Below are 8,373 nucleotides of genomic sequence, written 5' to 3'. Positions count from 1 at the left end.
CTGAGGATTGAACCCAGGACCTCATGCGTGCTAAGTACACACTCTACCACTGAGCTCTACCCTCGCCACTGCAAGTCATTTTAGATGAGCTTTTCATGTTTGTTATTTAAAAAAAAAAGCATTGTTTAACTTCTTCATAAGCATAAGCAAGCCCATCACAGTCTAAAATTCTAAGGAATTGCATTTGAATGAGGAATTCTGGAATTTGAGGTCCCGCTAAGGGATCCTTACCTTGGTCATTGCTCTGCATCCGTTTTCCTGCCCGTGAGCACTTGTGCCTGCTGTCCTCTCCGGGTGGGTGGGCCTTTCTGCTGGCATCAGGGAGTGAGTATGAGTTAAAGAACAGTTTGGGGTCCACAGTCCAAGCCCTACGAACCATGAACGGAGGATCTTGAAATCAATTTTAGTTGACATCAGATAAATGGCTCAAATGGAGAGATCTGAATCTCCCATGTGGCCTGAAACTGAGCCCTCCTCCGTAGGTATCCAGCCGTCCATTCTCACCTGGGCAGGGAATTAAAGGTGTGAAGTCCTTCAGGTGAAGCCTTTGTGGGTAGGGTTACCAGATAACACTGGAGAAGAAAAATGCAGAATGCCCAGTTTCATTAGAATTTCAGATAAATAACCAAGTGTTTTTTTTAAATTTTCCATTATATGTTATTAAAAGAAATTCAATAGAGTTCCCTGTGTTATATAGTAGGTCCTTGTTGTTTATTTATTTTACATGTAGTAACATGTGTCTGTTAATCCCCAGCCCCTAATTTATCCCTCCCCGCCCTTTCCCCTTTGGTAACTATAGTTTGTTTTCTTTGTCCGTGAGTCTGTAAAAATTAACAAATAATGTTTAATAGAATTGTCTCTCAGGAGATATTTGGGACATACTTACACTTTAAAAAGTGTCCATCATTTATCTAGGTGTCCTATATTTTATCTAGCAGGGTCTGTTTTGATCTTCAAGTCTTGGGTCCTAGGAACGGAGGAACAGGAATGCTTGGACTTTTCCTATCCCGTGTTACCCTACAAGTGAGAAAGTTTTGCTCTTTGTCTCCACTCATTCCAGTCCCTTTTCCCTCTCTCCTGTTCCTGGCTGGTGGGTCACAAGCAACAGATGGACATGACCTTGAGTAACCCTGCCTGAGCTGCTGCTGAAACACCGCCCACGCGGCCACACTCCTTGGAATTAGTGGGGCACTTACCAAAGCGGAGATGTGGAAAAAATGTTCCAGTCCTAAAACAAACGAGGACAGGGATGTTTTATAGCCATTAGGAGCATTTGATTCTTAGATAAAGGGCCTAGGAGACCCAGAACACTTCCCTAAATGCAAACTCCTGTGTCAGCTTTCTGCACTGTGGTGTTGCTAAATGCCACTTGTATAACTAATAATACCTTGCACTCACGTTGTGCTTTTCATCTCAGTGCTGTATTCACATTAAATAGCACAGCCCTGTAGACTCTGGATTACGTCATTCTACAGAAATCTTCTCTGAGATGAGAGTGTTGGCCCCTCATGGGACAGGCCTGGACAGAAGTGAGGAATGGCTAGGTCCAAACCTGAGCTAGCTGGGTGATGGACATTAGGTATATATTCCCCATCCCACCATGTTACCCTGTTAACCTCTCAAGTCCAAGATCAGGGCTACCTCCTAATTTTTTCTAAAGCCCCAGCAGTGAGCCCGATGACTGGAACGTAGCAGGTGCTCGGCAAATGTTTGCTGAATGACTGAATGAGTGACAAACAAGTAAATGAGCCTGAAAGTCAACTTTGGCTTCCTTCCTTTGCTTTATTTTCTTGCGTGTAGGGTGTGTAGCAGTGGCTGTCAGTCCATTGCCACTATCTCCTCAGATTGTTTAGCATTTCTGAGCACAATCTCTCCCGGTGCTTCCACTCCCAGTAGCACCTGCGTCTGTGTCAGAGGAGGGCCCACAGGCTACTGGAACAGCTGTGGCTGCATTCCCTATATGTCCTGCCCCTGCAGCCCTTATCCAATCATGGAGGCGTGAAGGGCTATAAACTCCCCCACTACTTCGTCCCTGATGGGGACACTTAGGTGTCTCCTACACTGTGCCCCTGAGGGACTGGGCCAACACTACCCTCCCAGGGACATGGCTTGACATCATACCCTTGTTTGTCCTCCTTCCCTTCCCAGCCCTGGCTCCCCACCCTACGAAACCCTTAGAACACTGGAAACACTCCCTAATAAGCCACTTTCACTAGAATCTTCTCTCATGGTCTGCTTCTGGGGAGCCCAGCTCATCAAAAGTCAGTGATGCTGACTCTTTTTCTTGAACCAGGAAGGACCCTCTAGGAGCAAACAGCCAGAGCAACCACAACCACCAATCTTACTACTGGGTGAGGAACAAAAGATGAGGAATAGTTGGGACTTTACATCCACGGGGGCTGGAATCAAGAATTCCAGCTTGGAATATTCTTAAGCAAAGATAGCACCACTCTGGGTCGCTCCAAAGTAAGCTTCAAATTCTGCTGCACACAAGCATGCAGCTCTTCTTACAGGCTCCCCACCTGGGGCCTATCCTCAGCCAAACCCCTGCAGGAGCCAGAAGTTAAGACTAGTGCTTGCCAAATGGTCAAGGCAGCACCCTGTGATGGGAGGTCAGGCAGGACCTAGATCAGAGAGCGTTTCTTTGCCTCCTTCCATTTGAACCAAGGGAGACTGATAGCAAAATGGTGGGGGCAGGGAGGCTGAGTCACTGTGATGGGTCAGTGGCCATGTTTCCGCAAAAAGACTTTTTAAGAGTCATTTCTGCATTCCCCAGGGCTTTCTGGTCCCAAGACTTCTCATGTGTCAAGATCAAGTTCAGATGTTTGGAGGGGCTGTTCCTCTATCCACCCAAGGGTTTCAGGCAGACAGGACGGGATGGTGTTGAATAACTTTCCTGACTGTACTCTAGGGACAGTGGTAGGGTGAGGTGTCCCTGAACTCCCTGAGATTTTATTGGTTTGTTATATTTTAAAGGGCTCCGGTGATACTGCCATAACCTACTTCAGAGGAAAACATTTATTATTAACGTTGGTTTAACACTTAACTTTCTAGGGTATTTGGGGATGACACAGTCATACATCTGCCTTTTTATAGTGCTTCGCGGCAGAGCACAAGACCTCCTGGCTGACACCTCATACATCATCAAAATTAAGACCTCTAGGCAAGCAGAAGAAAGTAGGACGGGGGTGGGGTGGGGACAGCAACTTGGAATGACTCTAATGGCTCCCAAGTTAACTTTCCTTTAGAGAGAGACCATTTCCATTAAGGAGCAAATTATTCTTAACATTAAGACATCTTTCTTTCCATGGCAACCCAAAACAACTGGAAAGGAATGATCCGCCGTGGCCATATACCGCCAAGTGATGCTTCCAACCTGACTGGTGGCTGATGGACATTAACTCAGGGATGGAGGTCAGCCAGCCAGGGGTCAACCTGCAACTGCTGGACATTCAACACCCCAGCTCTCCTGTGTTAAAGCCAAAAGAAACCTGAAAATCAGCAAGCCAGGATGAGAGTAGTTCCCCCCAGCTTTTATAAACGTAACTGTTATCATCATAGTGTCAGAATATTGCTGGAGACTTAATATGAACAGACAACTATGAGCAAAAGAATAAATTGGTTTTTTTTTCTTTCCATTTGAACTTCCCTTCAAGGACATTTTGGGGTCTCTTTTGCGGGTTATAAAAAGAAAGGCAAGAGACCATAATTGTGTGGTTTCATATACTTTCACACCCATGAGCCCCCTTTTCTCACTCAAACTGGGCAAACATGATAACTGGGGAGCTCTTTAGCAGAGATCACGTCTGCCCAACTTTGAGCCACAAAACCTCCTTTGTAACAAAGGATCCTGACCTTTATGGTGAAAGGGAGCAACAACTATGGTCCCTAAGCCCCGGAACCAGCAGCATTTTTGAGAAGAGAAAAAGAGAACCAAGAAAAAGCAAATCCCCTGCAGAGTGGGTAAGGTCCCTAAAATAGACATTTAGGGAATTCTCACTTGAGACAACAGAAAACCTTGCGTCTTTTCCACTGACAAAGTGGCTGTTGTTGCTCTGGGCTGTCAGGGATGCAGCGTGTACGGTATAAAACATAACCTCAACCCATCTGCTGGGATCCTTTCCCTCAACTTCCTTTGTCAACCATGTGACATGAACACCACCATATGACATTTGTGTCCTGCATCAAATACATGTCTGATGGTCTCCAAACAATATGCCCAAAAAGAAAGAGCATTACAACCCAAAAAAGGAAACAGGAGAGGAAAGAGCTCTGCCCCCTGCTGTTGCTGTTCAGTAAGATTCCCTTCAAGGCATCATACAAGCAAAGATGGAAAAAAGCAGAGAAAGCCTTCCGCATTCTGGGAAAATGAAAAATGAGCAGTACAAAGACGCCGCAATGGCTGCTATCAGAATGTGGAAAACATCACTTTAAGCCGTAACTTCCCTTCACTGACGTCCTATCTCCAAGTCTCAGCACTCAACCTATAGGAGTCCAGCTACATTGTACAGCTGGTCCTCTCTATAGCGTGTTCCCCATCCCCATCCCCAGATTCAGGGGATGTAGAACCTGCATATTTGGAGGGCCCTGGTCCTACACCATTTTCTAGACGGGACAGGAGCTCGGAGTGTGGTGTCCACTGGGGGCCTGGAACCAATCCCCCACGGATACTGAGGGATGATTATACTTTTTCTTTTTAATTCCTAAATGATGGGACATTTAAGTTTGTGTCTGCAGGAATGTTAATAGAAAAAAACCTCAAGGGGGTAGGGTGCAGCTCCGTGGTAGAGGGTGTGCTTAGCATGCACAGGATGCTGGGTTCAAGCCCCAGTCCCTCCATATAAATAAAATTAATTAATTAAAAAATCTAATTACCTCCCCCAAAAAATTTTTTTAAAAATTTTAAGTAAATAAATTAAAAAGAATTCTTTTAAAGGAAAAAAAAAAAACCTCAAAATGCACCAGATACAGAAGTGTTCATGGTTGGTGGGACTGGGGGTTTCTGCCCCATAACCTGCATGCGAAGAGGGAGGGCAGGGCTCCCATCTGACATAACCCTGTGCGGATGGCTAACCAGAAAGCACGCTACTTTGGGGCGGAGGTAACTGACTTTGTTATAAAGCTGTCATAAATATGACTGAACAGGACTAGGCTGTTGCGTGATGACAAACCATTTAGGGCTGATGTCAAAGCACGGCAAGGCTCCGTCCACCTTCCGGGGACACTGTGCCAAGTGCTTATCTGATCATGTGCTTCTCTGCTCCGTACACTCCATTCCCCTCCATGACCCCTGCCCTCCCTGCCCTCTCCTACTGACACCAGCAGCACAAGGGAGTACTCCCTTCCCTCCTCCTGGCTGCCCTTCCTCCCTGCTGACGTCTGCAGGACGTGTTCCGGATGCAAAGGGCTTTTCCTTTGACCCAGTGAACCTGCTGGGAAACGCCTTTCCATGCGGTGGGTGGGGAACATGTCTGAGTCACACTGAGAAAGAGGAGATGAGGGGGGAGGTGAAGGGAAGCGGTTTCTAAGAATGTGGCCTGGAGGCAGAGCAGGGTCCCCAGCATGTTTAAGTGTGTGTGCACACGCACATCTGCACCGTTTACTAAAGGACGAGGAAAACCAAGCCAGGGCTTCACTGGCTGGTCCTGTGCGAAACTCCCCCTTGTCCAAGTCTAACAACAGCTGGGAGGTTGGGCTTCGCCAAATCTTCAGTTGCCCTGTCCCAACTTATTTGGACCCAGTGGACTCCAAGCGCACCCCACTGCGAACTTCATCCCCTGCATCATCTTTGAAATGTCACAAAGTCCCTTAATCTGGGCTTGAGCCAAGGTAACACTTTAAAGAAGTGAAGTTATGGTTCCCACTTGAAGGGTAGACCACACCCTCTCCCAGTCCTGATACAGAGACCTGAACACAGACACAGGGAAAAAAGCCAGGTGTGATTCCCCCAGGTCTTTCCTGGATTTATTCTGAGCAGCCTGGTGGGCAGTGGCCTGGACTTCAGGGCCAGACTGCTTGTGCCTGCATCTCGGCTCTGCCAGTGGCAACTTCTGTGACCCTAGGCAAGTCACTGAACCTGCCAGTGACTCACATTTTGTACCTGAAAAATACAAATAACTTACCTGCTGTATGGGGTAGTCAAGAGGGTTCAATGAAGTCAAGCAAACAGAGCGTCTGGACCATGCCTGGCCGTCACAGTCTCTCTCCAAGTTAGCTCTTCTACGCCACCACCCTGGCAGGGAGGGCCGCTCATGGGTGTGAGGTCTCTACACCTGTCCAACGTCCGACATTCAGGACGGTCTCACATTTAGTTTAATGTTCTGTGGTCACCATTGAGAAATTCTTACTGATTTTATCTTTGAACTTGTGTTCTGTAAGTCTCTGAGGCCATGGAGCACATACATAAGGAGAGGTGTGTGAGCAATATGCCTGCCTGCCACTCCCGCTGCCCCATTTCATCCTGAATTCTCCATGCCCCATAAGCACAGAATCCCAGTGGGCCCACGATGCACAAGGCTCCATGACATTCAGAGTCAGGCCCAGGGAAGCATGTTACCTGGACCACTGGCCAAATGGGGGAGGAGCGGGGAGGGACCCACTGACAGCCCAGAGAGGTCCTGCTTTCCATTCACCCACAACCTGCCTTGAATGCAGAAAGAAGACAATCAAGTTCTAAGAAAGGCCAAGGAACTCTATCATATTCTTACGTGACTTCCTTGTATTAACCAACAACTTATCATAGAAAGAAAGGGAAAGGGCAACCATGGTTTCTTTTCCTCTCAGTCCCTATCTGCTCTTCAGTAAGATGAAGGTGGAGAGTGTTGGCAAAATGTGTGTATAACAAGAAGTGAAATAAAGTCTCTTCTGTAAGTGGTGTCGGGAAAGCTGGACAACCGCAGGTGAATCAATGAAGTCAGAACACTCCCTCACACCATGCACAAAAATAAACTTGAAATGGCTTAAACTTACACATAAGACAAGACACCATAAATCTAGAAGAGAACATAGGCAAAACATTCTCTGACACAAATTGTAGCAATGTTCTCCTAGGTCAGTCTCCCAAGGCAATAGAAATAGAATCAAAAATAAACAAATGGGACCTAATCAAAGGAAAGCAAAGGAAACTATAAACAAAATGAAAAGACAACCTATGGAATGGGAGAAAATAACTGCAAACTATGCAACCGTCAAGAGCTTAATTTCCAGAATATACAAATAGCTTACACAACTCCATAGCAAAAAAAAAAAAAAAAACTCAATCAAAACATGGGCAGAAGACCTAAACAAAATTTCTCCAATGAAGACATACAGATGGCCAGTAGGCACATGAAAACATGCTCAATATCACTAAGTATCAGAGAAATGCAAATCAAAACCACAGTGAGGTATCAACTCACACCAGTCAGAATGGCCATCATTCAAAAGTCCACAAATGATAAATACCAGAGAGGGTGTGGAGAAAAGGCAATCCTCCTACACTGTTGGTGGGAATGTAGTTGGCACAGCCATTGTGGAAAACAGTATGGAGTTTCCTTAAAAAATGAAAAACAGACTTACCATATGATCCAGCAATCCCACTCCTGGACATAAATCTGGAGAAAACTTTAATCCGAAAAGATACATACACACCAACGTTCACAGCAACAGCCAAGACATGGAAGCAACCTAAATGTCCATCAACAGATGAATGAATAAAATAGTTGTGGTATATTTATACAATGGAATATTACTCAGCCATAAAGAATAATAAAATAATGCCATTTGCAGCAACATGGATGGACCTGGAGATTGTCATACTAAGTGAAGAAAGTTAGACAGAGAAAGACAAATATCATATGATACCACTTATATGTGGAATCTAAAAAAATGAAACAAATGAATTTATATATAAAAACAAAAACAGACTCACAGCTGTAGAAAACAAGCTAATGGTTACCAGGGAGAAAAGGAGGAGGAGGGATAAATTGAGAGTTTGGGATTTGAAGATGCTAACTACTATATATAAAATAGATAAACAAAGTCCTACTGTATAGCACAGGGAATATATTTCAATAATGAAAAAGAGTATGTCTATAACTGAATCACGATTTTGTACACCAGAGACTAACACAACACTGTAAATTGACTATACCTCAATAAAAAAGAAGAAGTGAAATAAGAACAGTTTTAGGCAGCATTTTCATTTTTCTGGTAGCAATGACCTACACCTGCATGTACCAGTTAGGAAATATGAATGACATCCCTGTGGTGATTCCACATCTGAGTTAAAGGCTCTTCTATGTGCATGTAAAAACTGTCATTGTATAATCTGAAGTTAAAGGTAAAAATCATGCTAATAAATAATATTTATTTACTTATTTTTATTTGGAAGAG

At 44.9% G+C, this 8,373-nt stretch overlaps 1 long non-coding RNA gene across 1 annotated transcript; it reads right to left on the bottom strand.

Annotated features, from left to right (window-relative positions):
- Nucleotides 1–235: 235 nt before the first annotated feature.
- On the bottom strand, nucleotides 236–1,019 carry LOC140686562 (uncharacterized). The gene is made up of 3 exons (XR_012060390.1): nucleotides 887–1,019; nucleotides 505–572; nucleotides 236–308 (listed from the first exon to the last, which is right to left on the bottom strand). It is a non-coding gene; the product is annotated as an uncharacterized lncRNA (long non-coding RNA).
- Nucleotides 1,020–8,373: the final 7,354 nt, after the last annotated feature.

The sequence above is a fragment of the Vicugna pacos genome, chromosome 17, assembly GCF_048564905.1.
Source record: "Vicugna pacos chromosome 17, VicPac4, whole genome shotgun sequence".
Classification (NCBI taxonomy): domain Eukaryota; kingdom Metazoa; phylum Chordata; class Mammalia; order Artiodactyla; family Camelidae; genus Vicugna; species Vicugna pacos.
This window is presented reverse-complemented; position numbering and strand designations above follow the sequence as displayed.